Source organism: Dendrobates tinctorius, unplaced genomic scaffold (genome assembly GCF_039654945.1).
Source record: "Dendrobates tinctorius isolate UK_male_01 unplaced genomic scaffold, ASM3965494v1 ptg000065l, whole genome shotgun sequence".
Classification (NCBI taxonomy): Eukaryota; Metazoa; Chordata; class Amphibia; order Anura; family Dendrobatidae; genus Dendrobates; species Dendrobates tinctorius.
The window spans coordinates 54,555-69,653 of NW_027361733.1; the positions used below are offsets into that span (position 1 = coordinate 54,555).

Consider the following 15,099-nt stretch of genomic DNA (forward strand, 5'->3'; position numbering starts at 1 on the left):
CAATAACAACTTAAAGGGGAATGAAAGTTGGGACGACTGCGGAAAGAGAATAGCACAAAAATTAAATTTCTGGAAGTTGAGGGAGCTGACATTGACAGGGAAGATTTTGATTATCAAAGCAGTGGTGCTTCCGATTTTGCTTTTTGTTGCCAATGTGTACCCCTCGGCTTCTAGAAAAATTAAAAAAACTGAAAAAATTATTTTTACTTTCCTCTGGGGGAGTCGAATGGAAAAGTTAAAAAGAGAGCATGTGTATAAGATGTGTGTGAATGGTGGTTTAGATTTTCCAAATATTGATTTTTTTCTAGGGGTAAGTTATATCAAAATGCTGGTGATTTGTATGGGTAAGGGGAACAAATGTGCTTGTATGGTAAGATACTCCGCTGGTTGGATGTTTTACAAGTTGAATTGGATCAAAAGAGATGCTACAGTACCTGTTGCTTTCAGGTGCCCGCTGTGGTATGAAAGAGTGGAGAAAGTCATTAGGAAGTACGATCTGATGGATCAGAGTATGATTGACTTTGTAAACAAGAAAAAGATCATTAAAATGGTGAGACATAGAGAGATGGTGTGTAATATTGATGGCTTGAGAGGGGAGGATGTGCCAAATATGTGGAAAAAGTTGGGAACGCAAGGTATGTCCAATAGACAGAAAGATATTGCATGGATGGTTCTGCATGACATACTACCTATAAGGGATGTGCAGAAGAGGAGAGATCTGATTAAGACTGATGTGTGTCCAAGAGATGGATGTGGTTCAAGAGAGATTGTCAGACATATGCTGTGGGATTGTGAATTTGCTTATGATGTGTGGAGAGGAATGAGCACGCTGTGTAATGGATTGGCAGGTGTGACTTTTGTCAATTGGAAGGTTGCAATGTTTGGAATGGGAGCCTGTAATAGCTTGAAAGATAGAGTGTTATGGTTATTGACTGTGTGTGTAATGGAAAGCCTATGGGACGCAAGGAATCTGCTAGTTTTCAAAAGGAAAAAGATGACAGTTAATGAAGTTTTAAAACTGATTTTGTCTCGTATGTATGTCATCTACCTATGGGACAAGAAACGTGGTGCCATCGATGCGGAAGGGGTATGGAAGTTTAAGAAATGGAGATTCCTGGTAAAGTATAGATAAATAGAGGTTTTTGGTAAGGTATTAATAAATGGTTTAACATGTTTTTTTTCCTTTAGCTTAAATTGTTAATTATGTGTTGTATTGCTTGGTTTCAATTCAATCTTTTTAACCTGAGGTTAAAATTAAAAAACTTTTTATATAAAACGCCATGATATGATGAGAGGTTACATACCGGAAAGAGCTTTAAGTAGCTAACTTGATGGTGGAAATTACAACCGATCTGACATGGTAAAAAAAAAAAAAAAAAAAAAAAAAAAAAAAAAAAAAAAAAAAAAAAAAAAAAAAAAAAATCTGTTCTTATCAGTTTAATATCTGATACGTCCCCTATCTGGGGACCATATATTAAATGGATTTTTAGAACAGGGAGATGGAAAAAGAGCTTGCTCACTTCACTCCACGTATCAGCCCAGTATGGCAGTTTCTCTGGGAATGGTGCACTCACTCTCTTAAGCGGTTTCCAAAGACAGATTGAATTGAAATCGGGATAAGCAAGTAGTGTTTTCAAAGCATGATTTGAATGCTTTTTTCCAATGTCGCCGCTCTGCAATTAGTTTTTCTTGGTCCAAGTTGCACATTTCCAATTCCTTAGCCTTGATTTAACTTGACCAACTCTTCTACTACTACTACTACTACTACTACTCTTATTCACCGCTATATGGGAGGCATTGCACTGTATTCAATGTGTCCGTAAAATAACGATCTATCTTGGCCTTTGCTGTTTGGTAGGTATAGGTGTGACAAGCTGCAGTAATGTGTTTGGCTTTGGATAGCTACATTTCTGCACACCCACCTGCTACAAGGCCTGCAGCCCCTTCGCCTCAGAACTTCCCCAGTCTTAATTCAAGCATTCAATTCCTACCACATCCCTCATGCAATGATATGTCGCTTCATTTTTGAAACATTGTCCCCCTCTTGTGGCCTTCCAACTTTGAAATTTACTGTTCAATTTTGAATTAATTCATATATGAATAAAATGGAAAAGCAACGATTTATCTGGCGAGTTATTTGAATGTTCTGCCTACGTCCACCTGTCTGACAGACGGACGGTATTCTAGTGGCTTGTAGCAGCAGCAGCAGCAGCTAGGTGCGCTGCTTGCCTGCAGTAAATAGGATGTGTCCATCCATGGAACACTGTGATAGGAATCATGCCATTCATAGCACACAATGCTTGGATGTGTTCGACCACGTCTCACAATGGGACCACGTGTCACAATGGGCAGCCCACAGTCTGTAGCAGCTGCGCAGTAGTATTCAGCTTCAGTCTGCTGAGTGAGCCTGAGCAGACAGGTGGGCCATGCTCGCCTCCTGGTTACAATATCTGGCACCAGGAGAGTTAGGCCACGTTCACACGCTGCGGATTCCGCTGCGGATTAATCCGCACGGATTTAGCAAAAACCGCAGATAATCCGCAGGTCCAAAGACCTGCGGATTATCTGCGGTTTTGCCTGCGGTTTGGTCCTGCGGATTCACTATCTCCACAATGGTGGAGATAGGAACCCGCAGCGTTTTCCACAGAAAGAATTGACATGCAATTCTTTCTGCGGATTCAAAACCGCAGCAAATCCGCGCGGTTTTTTCCGCAGCGTCGGCACAGCGTTTTTTTTTACCCATTCAAATGAATGGTACTGTACACCGCAGCTAAAACTGCTGCGTGTCTGTAGCGGCCAATCCGCAGCGTGTGCACACAGCCTTAAAGCAAGACCTTTCATTTAGGGAGGGTAGTAGAGGGGGCGGTGTAGGAGCAGTGCTCCTCTGGCCTCTTTCCTAGTACTGAAGCGCGTTTGACCGTGAGGGGAGGGTGGCCTAACAAAAAAGGGGTTGGCCTATGCAAATTAAAAGCGCGTGGAGTGGAATCCTGGGGGGAAAAAAAAAAAAAAAAAAACAGCCGCCTGCGCTTTTGTTATGCGCCCAGACTTGGTTTGAATGTCTTCCTCAGGGTGGTGTCTGTGTCATTCTCCACAATGGGTGCCTGTCTTAAGCCCTGTGGCCTTGCAAGCGGCAAACCATTTCTGGTTATCGCTTCTCGGCCTTTTGGCTAAGATCAAGTGTAGTATCTGTTCTTATCAGTTTAATATCTGATACGTCCCCTATCTGGGGACCATATATTAAATGGATTTTTAGAACAGGGAGATGGAAAAAGAGCTTGCTCACTTCACTCCACGTATCAGCCCAGTATGGCAGTTTCTCTGGGAATGGTGCACTCACTCTCTTAAGCGGTTTCCAAAGACAGATTCGGGATAAGCAAGTAGTGTTTTCAAAGCATGATTTGAATGCTTTTTTCCAATGTCGCCGCTCTGCAATTAGTTTTTCTTGGTCCAAGTTGCACATTTCCAATTCCTTAGCCTTGATTTAACTTGACCAACTCTTCTACTACTACTACTACTACTACTACTCTTATTCACCGCTATATGGGAGGCATTGCACTGTATTCAATGTGTCCGTAAAATAACGATCTATCTTGGCCTTTGCTGTTTGGTAGGTATAGGTGTGACAAGCTGCAGTAATGTGTTTGGCTTTGGATAGCTACATTTCTGCACACCCACCTGCTACAAGGCCTGCAGCCCCTTCGCCTCAGAACTTCCCCAGTCTTAATTCAAGCATTCAATTCCTACCACATCCCTCATGCAATGATATGTCGCTTCATTTTTGAAACATTGTCCCCCTCTTGTGGCCTTCCAACTTTGAAATTTACTGTTCAATTTTGAATTAATTCATATATGAATAAAATGGAAAAGCAACGATTTATCTGGCGAGTTATTTGAATGTTCTGCCTACGTCCACCTGTCTGACAGACGGACGGTATTCTAGTGGCTTGTAGCAGCAGCAGCAGCAGCTAGGTGCGCTGCTTGCCTGCAGTAAATAGGATGTGTCCATCCATGGAACACTGTGATAGGAATCATGCCATTCATAGCACACAATGCTTGGATGTGTTCGACCACGTCTCACAATGGGACCACGTGTCACAATGGGCAGCCCACAGTCTGTAGCAGCTGCGCAGTAGTATTCAGCTTCAGTCTGCTGAGTGAGCCTGAGCAGACAGGTGGGCCATGCTCGCCTCCTGGTTACAATATCTGGCACCAGGAGAGTTAGGCCACGTTCACACGCTGCGGATTCCGCTGCGGATTAATCCGCACGGATTTAGCAAAAACCGCAGATAATCCGCAGGTCCAAAGACCTGCGGATTATCTGCGGTTTTGCCTGCGGTTTGGTCCTGCGGATTCACTATCTCCACAATGGTGGAGATAGGAACCCGCAGCGTTTTCCACAGAAAGAATTGACATGCAATTCTTTCTGCGGATTCAAAACCGCAGCAAATCCGCGCGGTTTTTTCCGCAGCGTCGGCACAGCGTTTTTTTTTACCCATTCAAATGAATGGTACTGTACACCGCAGCTAAAACTGCTGCGTGTCTGTAGCGGCCAATCCGCAGCGTGTGCACACAGCCTTAAAGCAAGACCTTTCATTTAGGGAGGGTAGTAGAGGGGGCGGTGTAGGAGCAGTGCTCCTCTGGCCTCTTTCCTAGTACTGAAGCGCGTTTGACCGTGAGGGGAGGGTGGCCTAACAAAAAAGGGGTTGGCCTATGCAAATTAAAAGCGCGTGGAGTGGAATCCTGGGGGGAAAAAAAAAAAAAAAAAAACAGCCGCCTGCGCTTTTGTTATGCGCCCAGACTTGGTTTGAATGTCTTCCTCAGGGTGGTGTCTGTGTCATTCTCCACAATGGGTGCCTGTCTTAAGCCCTGTGGCCTTGCAAGCGGCAAACCATTTCTGGTTATCGCTTCTCGGCCTTTTGGCTAAGATCAAGTGTAGTATCTGTTCTTATCAGTTTAATATCTGATACGTCCCCTATCTGGGGACCATATATTAAATGGATTTTTAGAACAGGGAGATGGAAAAAGAGCTTGCTCACTTCACTCCACGTATCAGCCCAGTATGGCAGTTTCTCTGGGAATGGTGCACTCACTCTCTTAAGCGGTTTCCAAAGACAGATTGAATTGAAATCGGGATAAGCAAGTAGTGTTTTCAAAGCATGATTTGAATGCTTTTTTCCAATGTCGCCGCTCTGCAATTAGTTTTTCTTGGTCCAAGTTGCACATTTCCAATTCCTTAGCCTTGATTTAACTTGACCAACTCTTCTACTACTACTACTACTACTACTACTCTTATTCACCGCTATATGGGAGGCATTGCACTGTATTCAATGTGTCCGTAAAATAACGATCTATCTTGGCCTTTGCTGTTTGGTAGGTATAGGTGTGACAAGCTGCAGTAATGTGTTTGGCTTTGGATAGCTACATTTCTGCACACCCACCTGCTACAAGGCCTGCAGCCCCTTCGCCTCAGAACTTCCCCAGTCTTAATTCAAGCATTCAATTCCTACCACATCCCTCATGCAATGATATGTCGCTTCATTTTTGAAACATTGTCCCCCTCTTGTGGCCTTCCAACTTTGAAATTTACTGTTCAATTTTGAATTAATTCATATATGAATAAAATGGAAAAGCAACGATTTATCTGGCGAGTTATTTGAATGTTCTGCCTACGTCCACCTGTCTGACAGACGGACGGTATTCTAGTGGCTTGTAGCAGCAGCAGCAGCAGCTAGGTGCGCTGCTTGCCTGCAGTAAATAGGATGTGTCCATCCATGGAACACTGTGATAGGAATCATGCCATTCATAGCACACAATGCTTGGATGTGTTCGACCACGTCTCACAATGGGACCACGTGTCACAATGGGCAGCCCACAGTCTGTAGCAGCTGCGCAGTAGTATTCAGCTTCAGTCTGCTGAGTGAGCCTGAGCAGACAGGTGGGCCATGCTCGCCTCCTGGTTACAATATCTGGCACCAGGAGAGTTAGGCCACGTTCACACGCTGCGGATTCCGCTGCGGATTAATCCGCACGGATTTAGCAAAAACCGCAGATAATCCGCAGGTCCAAAGACCTGCGGATTATCTGCGGTTTTGCCTGCGGTTTGGTCCTGCGGATTCACTATCTCCACAATGGTGGAGATAGGAACCCGCAGCGTTTTCCACAGAAAGAATTGACATGCAATTCTTTCTGCGGATTCAAAACCGCAGCAAATCCGCGCGGTTTTTTCCGCAGCGTCGGCACAGCGTTTTTTTTTACCCATTCAAATGAATGGTACTGTACACCGCAGCTAAAACTGCTGCGTGTCTGTAGCGGCCAATCCGCAGCGTGTGCACACAGCCTTAAAGCAAGACCTTTCATTTAGGGAGGGTAGTAGAGGGGGCGGTGTAGGAGCAGTGCTCCTCTGGCCTCTTTCCTAGTACTGAAGCGCGTTTGACCGTGAGGGGAGGGTGGCCTAACAAAAAAGGGGTTGGCCTATGCAAATTAAAAGCGCGTGGAGTGGAATCCTGGGGGGAAAAAAAAAAAAAAAAAAACAGCCGCCTGCGCTTTTGTTATGCGCCCAGACTTGGTTTGAATGTCTTCCTCAGGGTGGTGTCTGTGTCATTCTCCACAATGGGTGCCTGTCTTAAGCCCTGTGGCCTTGCAAGCGGCAAACCATTTCTGGTTATCGCTTCTCGGCCTTTTGGCTAAGATCAAGTGTAGTATCTGTTCTTATCAGTTTAATATCTGATACGTCCCCTATCTGGGGACCATATATTAAATGGATTTTTAGAACAGGGAGATGGAAAAAGAGCTTGCTCACTTCACTCCACGTATCAGCCCAGTATGGCAGTTTCTCTGGGAATGGTGCACTCACTCTCTTAAGCGGTTTCCAAAGACAGATTGAATTGAAATCGGGATAAGCAAGTAGTGTTTTCAAAGCATGATTTGAATGCTTTTTTCCAATGTCGCCGCTCTGCAATTAGTTTTTCTTGGTCCAAGTTGCACATTTCCAATTCCTTAGCCTTGATTTAACTTGACCAACTCTTCTACTACTACTACTACTACTACTACTCTTATTCACCGCTATATGGGAGGCATTGCACTGTATTCAATGTGTCCGTAAAATAACGATCTATCTTGGCCTTTGCTGTTTGGTAGGTATAGGTGTGACAAGCTGCAGTAATGTGTTTGGCTTTGGATAGCTACATTTCTGCACACCCACCTGCTACAAGGCCTGCAGCCCCTTCGCCTCAGAACTTCCCCAGTCTTAATTCAAGCATTCAATTCCTACCACATCCCTCATGCAATGATATGTCGCTTCATTTTTGAAACATTGTCCCCCTCTTGTGGCCTTCCAACTTTGAAATTTACTGTTCAATTTTGAATTAATTCATATATGAATAAAATGGAAAAGCAACGATTTATCTGGCGAGTTATTTGAATGTTCTGCCTACGTCCACCTGTCTGACAGACGGACGGTATTCTAGTGGCTTGTAGCAGCAGCAGCAGCAGCAGCTAGGTGCGCTGCTTGCCTGCAGTAAATAGGATGTGTCCATCCATGGAACACTGTGATAGGAATCATGCCATTCATAGCACACAATGCTTGGATGTGTTCGACCACGTCTCACAATGGGACCACGTGTCACAATGGGCAGCCCACAGTCTGTAGCAGCTGCGCAGTAGTATTCAGCTTCAGTCTGCTGAGTGAGCCTGAGCAGACAGGTGGGCCATGCTCGCCTCCTGGTTACAATATCTGGCACCAGGAGAGTTAGGCCACGTTCACACGCTGCGGATTCCGCTGCGGATTAATCCGCACGGATTTAGCAAAAACCGCAGATAATCCGCAGGTCCAAAGACCTGCGGATTATCTGCGGTTTTGCCTGCGGTTTGGTCCTGCGGATTCACTATCTCCACAATGGTGGAGATAGGAACCCGCAGCGTTTTCCACAGAAAGAATTGACATGCAATTCTTTCTGCGGATTCAAAACCGCAGCAAATCCGCGCGGTTTTTTCCGCAGCGTCGGCACAGCGTTTTTTTTTACCCATTCAAATGAATGGTACTGTACACCGCAGCTAAAACTGCTGCGTGTCTGTAGCGGCCAATCCGCAGCGTGTGCACACAGCCTTAAAGCAAGACCTTTCATTTAGGGAGGGTAGTAGAGGGGGCGGTGTAGGAGCAGTGCTCCTCTGGCCTCTTTCCTAGTACTGAAGCGCGTTTGACCGTGAGGGGAGGGTGGCCTAACAAAAAAGGGGTTGGCCTATGCAAATTAAAAGCGCGTGGAGTGGAATCCTGGGGGGAAAAAAAAAAAAAAAAAAACAGCCGCCTGCGCTTTTGTTATGCGCCCAGACTTGGTTTGAATGTCTTCCTCAGGGTGGTGTCTGTGTCATTCTCCACAATGGGTGCCTGTCTTAAGCCCTGTGGCCTTGCAAGCGGCAAACCATTTCTGGTTATCGCTTCTCGGCCTTTTGGCTAAGATCAAGTGTAGTATCTGTTCTTATCAGTTTAATATCTGATACGTCCCCTATCTGGGGACCATATATTAAATGGATTTTTAGAACAGGGAGATGGAAAAAGAGCTTGCTCACTTCACTCCACGTATCAGCCCAGTATGGCAGTTTCTCTGGGAATGGTGCACTCACTCTCTTAAGCGGTTTCCAAAGACAGATTGAATTGAAATCGGGATAAGCAAGTAGTGTTTTCAAAGCATGATTTGAATGCTTTTTTCCAATGTCGCCGCTCTGCAATTAGTTTTTCTTGGTCCAAGTTGCACATTTCCAATTCCTTAGCCTTGATTTAACTTGACCAACTCTTCTACTACTACTACTACTACTACTACTCTTATTCACCGCTATATGGGAGGCATTGCACTGTATTCAATGTGTCCGTAAAATAACGATCTATCTTGGCCTTTGCTGTTTGGTAGGTATAGGTGTGACAAGCTGCAGTAATGTGTTTGGCTTTGGATAGCTACATTTCTGCACACCCACCTGCTACAAGGCCTGCAGCCCCTTCGCCTCAGAACTTCCCCAGTCTTAATTCAAGCATTCAATTCCTACCACATCCCTCATGCAATGATATGTCGCTTCATTTTTGAAACATTGTCCCCCTCTTGTGGCCTTCCAACTTTGAAATTTACTGTTCAATTTTGAATTAATTCATATATGAATAAAATGGAAAAGCAACGATTTATCTGGCGAGTTATTTGAATGTTCTGCCTACGTCCACCTGTCTGACAGACGGACGGTATTCTAGTGGCTTGTAGCAGCAGCAGCAGCAGCAGCTAGGTGCGCTGCTTGCCTGCAGTAAATAGGATGTGTCCATCCATGGAACACTGTGATAGGAATCATGCCATTCATAGCACACAATGCTTGGATGTGTTCGACCACGTCTCACAATGGGACCACGTGTCACAATGGGCAGCCCACAGTCTGTAGCAGCTGCGCAGTAGTATTCAGCTTCAGTCTGCTGAGTGAGCCTGAGCAGACAGGTGGGCCATGCTCGCCTCCTGGTTACAATATCTGGCACCAGGAGAGTTAGGCCACGTTCACACGCTGCGGATTCCGCTGCGGATTAATCCGCACGGATTTAGCAAAAACCGCAGATAATCCGCAGGTCCAAAGACCTGCGGATTATCTGCGGTTTTGCCTGCGGTTTGGTCCTGCGGATTCACTATCTCCACAATGGTGGAGATAGGAACCCGCAGCGTTTTCCACAGAAAGAATTGACATGCAATTCTTTCTGCGGATTCAAAACCGCAGCAAATCCGCGCGGTTTTTTCCGCAGCGTCGGCACAGCGTTTTTTTTTACCCATTCAAATGAATGGTACTGTACACCGCAGCTAAAACTGCTGCGTGTCTGTAGCGGCCAATCCGCAGCGTGTGCACACAGCCTTAAAGCAAGACCTTTCATTTAGGGAGGGTAGTAGAGGGGGCGGTGTAGGAGCAGTGCTCCTCTGGCCTCTTTCCTAGTACTGAAGCGCGTTTGACCGTGAGGGGAGGGTGGCCTAACAAAAAAGGGGTTGGCCTATGCAAATTAAAAGCGCGTGGAGTGGAATCCTGGGGGGAAAAAAAAAAAAAAAAAAACAGCCGCCTGCGCTTTTGTTATGCGCCCAGACTTGGTTTGAATGTCTTCCTCAGGGTGGTGTCTGTGTCATTCTCCACAATGGGTGCCTGTCTTAAGCCCTGTGGCCTTGCAAGCGGCAAACCATTTCTGGTTATCGCTTCTCGGCCTTTTGGCTAAGATCAAGTGTAGTATCTGTTCTTATCAGTTTAATATCTGATACGTCCCCTATCTGGGGACCATATATTAAATGGATTTTTAGAACAGGGAGATGGAAAAAGAGCTTGCTCACTTCACTCCACGTATCAGCCCAGTATGGCAGTTTCTCTGGGAATGGTGCACTCACTCTCTTAAGCGGTTTCCAAAGACAGATTGAATTGAAATCGGGATAAGCAAGTAGTGTTTTCAAAGCATGATTTGAATGCTTTTTTCCAATGTCGCCGCTCTGCAATTAGTTTTTCTTGGTCCAAGTTGCACATTTCCAATTCCTTAGCCTTGATTTAACTTGACCAACTCTTCTACTACTACTACTACTACTACTACTCTTATTCACCGCTATATGGGAGGCATTGCACTGTATTCAATGTGTCCGTAAAATAACGATCTATCTTGGCCTTTGCTGTTTGGTAGGTATAGGTGTGACAAGCTGCAGTAATGTGTTTGGCTTTGGATAGCTACATTTCTGCACACCCACCTGCTACAAGGCCTGCAGCCCCTTCGCCTCAGAACTTCCCCAGTCTTAATTCAAGCATTCAATTCCTACCACATCCCTCATGCAATGATATGTCGCTTCATTTTTGAAACATTGTCCCCCTCTTGTGGCCTTCCAACTTTGAAATTTACTGTTCAATTTTGAATTAATTCATATATGAATAAAATGGAAAAGCAACGATTTATCTGGCGAGTTATTTGAATGTTCTGCCTACGTCCACCTGTCTGACAGACGGACGGTATTCTAGTGGCTTGTAGCAGCAGCAGCAGCAGCTAGGTGCGCTGCTTGCCTGCAGTAAATAGGATGTGTCCATCCATGGAACACTGTGATAGGAATCATGCCATTCATAGCACACAATGCTTGGATGTGTTCGACCACGTCTCACAATGGGACCACGTGTCACAATGGGCAGCCCACAGTCTGTAGCAGCTGCGCAGTAGTATTCAGCTTCAGTCTGCTGAGTGAGCCTGAGCAGACAGGTGGGCCATGCTCGCCTCCTGGTTACAATATCTGGCACCAGGAGAGTTAGGCCACGTTCACACGCTGCGGATTCCGCTGCGGATTAATCCGCACGGATTTAGCAAAAACCGCAGATAATCCGCAGGTCCAAAGACCTGCGGATTATCTGCGGTTTTGCCTGCGGTTTGGTCCTGCGGATTCACTATCTCCACAATGGTGGAGATAGGAACCCGCAGCGTTTTCCACAGAAAGAATTGACATGCAATTCTTTCTGCGGATTCAAAACCGCAGCAAATCCGCGCGGTTTTTTCCGCAGCGTCGGCACAGCGTTTTTTTTTACCCATTCAAATGAATGGTACTGTACACCGCAGCTAAAACTGCTGCGTGTCTGTAGCGGCCAATCCGCAGCGTGTGCACACAGCCTTAAAGCAAGACCTTTCATTTAGGGAGGGTAGTAGAGGGGGCGGTGTAGGAGCAGTGCTCCTCTGGCCTCTTTCCTAGTACTGAAGCGCGTTTGACCGTGAGGGGAGGGTGGCCTAACAAAAAAGGGGTTGGCCTATGCAAATTAAAAGCGCGTGGAGTGGAATCCTGGGGGGAAAAAAAAAAAAAAAAAAACAGCCGCCTGCGCTTTTGTTATGCGCCCAGACTTGGTTTGAATGTCTTCCTCAGGGTGGTGTCTGTGTCATTCTCCACAATGGGTGCCTGTCTTAAGCCCTGTGGCCTTGCAAGCGGCAAACCATTTCTGGTTATCGCTTCTCGGCCTTTTGGCTAAGATCAAGTGTAGTATCTGTTCTTATCAGTTTAATATCTGATACGTCCCCTATCTGGGGACCATATATTAAATGGATTTTTAGAACAGGGAGATGGAAAAAGAGCTTGCTCACTTCACTCCACGTATCAGCCCAGTATGGCAGTTTCTCTGGGAATGGTGCACTCACTCTCTTAAGCGGTTTCCAAAGACAGATTGAATTGAAATCGGGATAAGCAAGTAGTGTTTTCAAAGCATGATTTGAATGCTTTTTTCCAATGTCGCCGCTCTGCAATTAGTTTTTCTTGGTCCAAGTTGCACATTTCCAATTCCTTAGCCTTGATTTAACTTGACCAACTCTTCTACTACTACTACTACTACTACTACTCTTATTCACCGCTATATGGGAGGCATTGCACTGTATTCAATGTGTCCGTAAAATAACGATCTATCTTGGCCTTTGCTGTTTGGTAGGTATAGGTGTGACAAGCTGCAGTAATGTGTTTGGCTTTGGATAGCTACATTTCTGCACACCCACCTGCTACAAGGCCTGCAGCCCCTTCGCCTCAGAACTTCCCCAGTCTTAATTCAAGCATTCAATTCCTACCACATCCCTCATGCAATGATATGTCGCTTCATTTTTGAAACATTGTCCCCCTCTTGTGGCCTTCCAACTTTGAAATTTACTGTTCAATTTTGAATTAATTCATATATGAATAAAATGGAAAAGCAACGATTTATCTGGCGAGTTATTTGAATGTTCTGCCTACGTCCACCTGTCTGACAGACGGACGGTATTCTAGTGGCTTGTAGCAGCAGCAGCAGCAGCTAGGTGCGCTGCTTGCCTGCAGTAAATAGGATGTGTCCATCCATGGAACACTGTGATAGGAATCATGCCATTCATAGCACACAATGCTTGGATGTGTTCGACCACGTCTCACAATGGGACCACGTGTCACAATGGGCAGCCCACAGTCTGTAGCAGCTGCGCAGTAGTATTCAGCTTCAGTCTGCTGAGTGAGCCTGAGCAGACAGGTGGGCCATGCTCGCCTCCTGGTTACAATATCTGGCACCAGGAGAGTTAGGCCACGTTCACACGCTGCGGATTCCGCTGCGGATTAATCCGCACGGATTTAGCAAAAACCGCAGATAATCCGCAGGTCCAAAGACCTGCGGATTATCTGCGGTTTTGCCTGCGGTTTGGTCCTGCGGATTCACTATCTCCACAATGGTGGAGATAGGAACCCGCAGCGTTTTCCACAGAAAGAATTGACATGCAATTCTTTCTGCGGATTCAAAACCGCAGCAAATCCGCGCGGTTTTTTCCGCAGCGTCGGCACAGCGTTTTTTTTTACCCATTCAAATGAATGGTACTGTACACCGCAGCTAAAACTGCTGCGTGTCTGTAGCGGCCAATCCGCAGCGTGTGCACACAGCCTTAAAGCAAGACCTTTCATTTAGGGAGGGTAGTAGAGGGGGCGGTGTAGGAGCAGTGCTCCTCTGGCCTCTTTCCTAGTACTGAAGCGCGTTTGACCGTGAGGGGAGGGTGGCCTAACAAAAAAGGGGTTGGCCTATGCAAATTAAAAGCGCGTGGAGTGGAATCCTGGGGGGAAAAAAAAAAAAAAAAAAACAGCCGCCTGCGCTTTTGTTATGCGCCCAGACTTGGTTTGAATGTCTTCCTCAGGGTGGTGTCTGTGTCATTCTCCACAATGGGTGCCTGTCTTAAGCCCTGTGGCCTTGCAAGCGGCAAACCATTTCTGGTTATCGCTTCTCGGCCTTTTGGCTAAGATCAAGTGTAGTATCTGTTCTTATCAGTTTAATATCTGATACGTCCCCTATCTGGGGACCATATATTAAATGGATTTTTAGAACAGGGAGATGGAAAAAGAGCTTGCTCACTTCACTCCACGTATCAGCCCAGTATGGCAGTTTCTCTGGGAATGGTGCACTCACTCTCTTAAGCGGTTTCCAAAGACAGATTGAATTGAAATCGGGATAAGCAAGTAGTGTTTTCAAAGCATGATTTGAATGCTTTTTTCCAATGTCGCCGCTCTGCAATTAGTTTTTCTTGGTCCAAGTTGCACATTTCCAATTCCTTAGCCTTGATTTAACTTGACCAACTCTTCTACTACTACTACTACTACTACTACTCTTATTCACCGCTATATGGGAGGCATTGCACTGTATTCAATGTGTCCGTAAAATAACGATCTATCTTGGCCTTTGCTGTTTGGTAGGTATAGGTGTGACAAGCTGCAGTAATGTGTTTGGCTTTGGATAGCTACATTTCTGCACACCCACCTGCTACAAGGCCTGCAGCCCCTTCGCCTCAGAACTTCCCCAGTCTTAATTCAAGCATTCAATTCCTACCACATCCCTCATGCAATGATATGTCGCTTCATTTTTGAAACATTGTCCCCCTCTTGTGGCCTTCCAACTTTGAAATTTACTGTTCAATTTTGAATTAATTCATATATGAATAAAATGGAAAAGCAACGATTTATCTGGCGAGTTATTTGAATGTTCTGCCTACGTCCACCTGTCTGACAGACGGACGGTATTCTAGTGGCTTGTAGCAGCAGCAGCAGCAGCTAGGTGCGCTGCTTGCCTGCAGTAAATAGGATGTGTCCATCCATGGAACACTGTGATAGGAATCATGCCATTCATAGCACACAATGCTTGGATGTGTTCGACCACGTCTCACAATGGGACCACGTGTCACAATGGGCAGCCCACAGTCTGTAGCAGCTGCGCAGTAGTATTCAGCTTCAGTCTGCTGAGTGAGCCTGAGCAGACAGGTGGGCCATGCTCGCCTCCTGGTTACAATATCTGGCACCAGGAGAGTTAGGCCACGTTCACACGCTGCGGATTCCGCTGCGGATTAATCCGCACGGATTTAGCAAAAACCGCAGATAATCCGCAGGTCCAAAGACCTGCGGATTATCTGCGGTTTTGCCTGCGGTTTGGTCCTGCGGATTCACTATCTCCACAATGGTGGAGATAGGAACCCGCAGCGTTTTCCACAGAAAGAATTGACATGCAATTCTTTCTGCGGATTCAAAACCGCAGCAAATCCGCGCGGTTTTTTCCGCAGCGTCGGCACAGCGTTTTTTTTTACCCATTCAAATGAATGGTACTGTA

At 45.8% G+C, this 15,099-nt stretch overlaps 7 non-coding genes and 1 pseudogene across 7 annotated transcripts; all 8 read left to right on the top strand.

The window, feature by feature from the left end:
* Positions 1-1,404: 1,404 nt before the first annotated feature.
* Positions 1,405-1,575, top strand: LOC141094990 (U2 spliceosomal RNA; annotated as a pseudogene).
* Positions 1,576-3,147: 1,572 nt separating this feature from the next.
* LOC141095055 (U2 spliceosomal RNA) lies at positions 3,148-3,338 on the top strand. The gene has a single exon (XR_012233277.1). It is a non-coding gene; the product is annotated as a U2 spliceosomal RNA (small nuclear RNA).
* A 1,562-nt stretch (positions 3,339-4,900) lies between these two features.
* LOC141095056 (U2 spliceosomal RNA) lies at positions 4,901-5,091 on the top strand. Its single transcript, XR_012233278.1, has one exon. It is a non-coding gene; the product is annotated as a U2 spliceosomal RNA (small nuclear RNA).
* A 1,572-nt stretch (positions 5,092-6,663) lies between these two features.
* On the top strand, positions 6,664-6,854 carry LOC141095058 (U2 spliceosomal RNA). The gene has a single exon (XR_012233280.1). It is a non-coding gene; the product is annotated as a U2 spliceosomal RNA (small nuclear RNA).
* A 1,575-nt stretch (positions 6,855-8,429) lies between these two features.
* LOC141095059 (U2 spliceosomal RNA) lies at positions 8,430-8,620 on the top strand. Its single transcript, XR_012233281.1, has one exon. It is a non-coding gene; the product is annotated as a U2 spliceosomal RNA (small nuclear RNA).
* A 1,575-nt stretch (positions 8,621-10,195) lies between these two features.
* LOC141095061 (U2 spliceosomal RNA) lies at positions 10,196-10,386 on the top strand. The gene has a single exon (XR_012233282.1). It is a non-coding gene; the product is annotated as a U2 spliceosomal RNA (small nuclear RNA).
* A 1,572-nt stretch (positions 10,387-11,958) lies between these two features.
* Positions 11,959-12,149, top strand: LOC141095062 (U2 spliceosomal RNA). The gene has a single exon (XR_012233283.1). It is a non-coding gene; the product is annotated as a U2 spliceosomal RNA (small nuclear RNA).
* A 1,572-nt stretch (positions 12,150-13,721) lies between these two features.
* On the top strand, positions 13,722-13,912 carry LOC141095063 (U2 spliceosomal RNA). Its single transcript, XR_012233284.1, has one exon. It is a non-coding gene; the product is annotated as a U2 spliceosomal RNA (small nuclear RNA).
* The last annotated feature ends 1,187 nt before the right edge of the window (positions 13,913-15,099 follow it).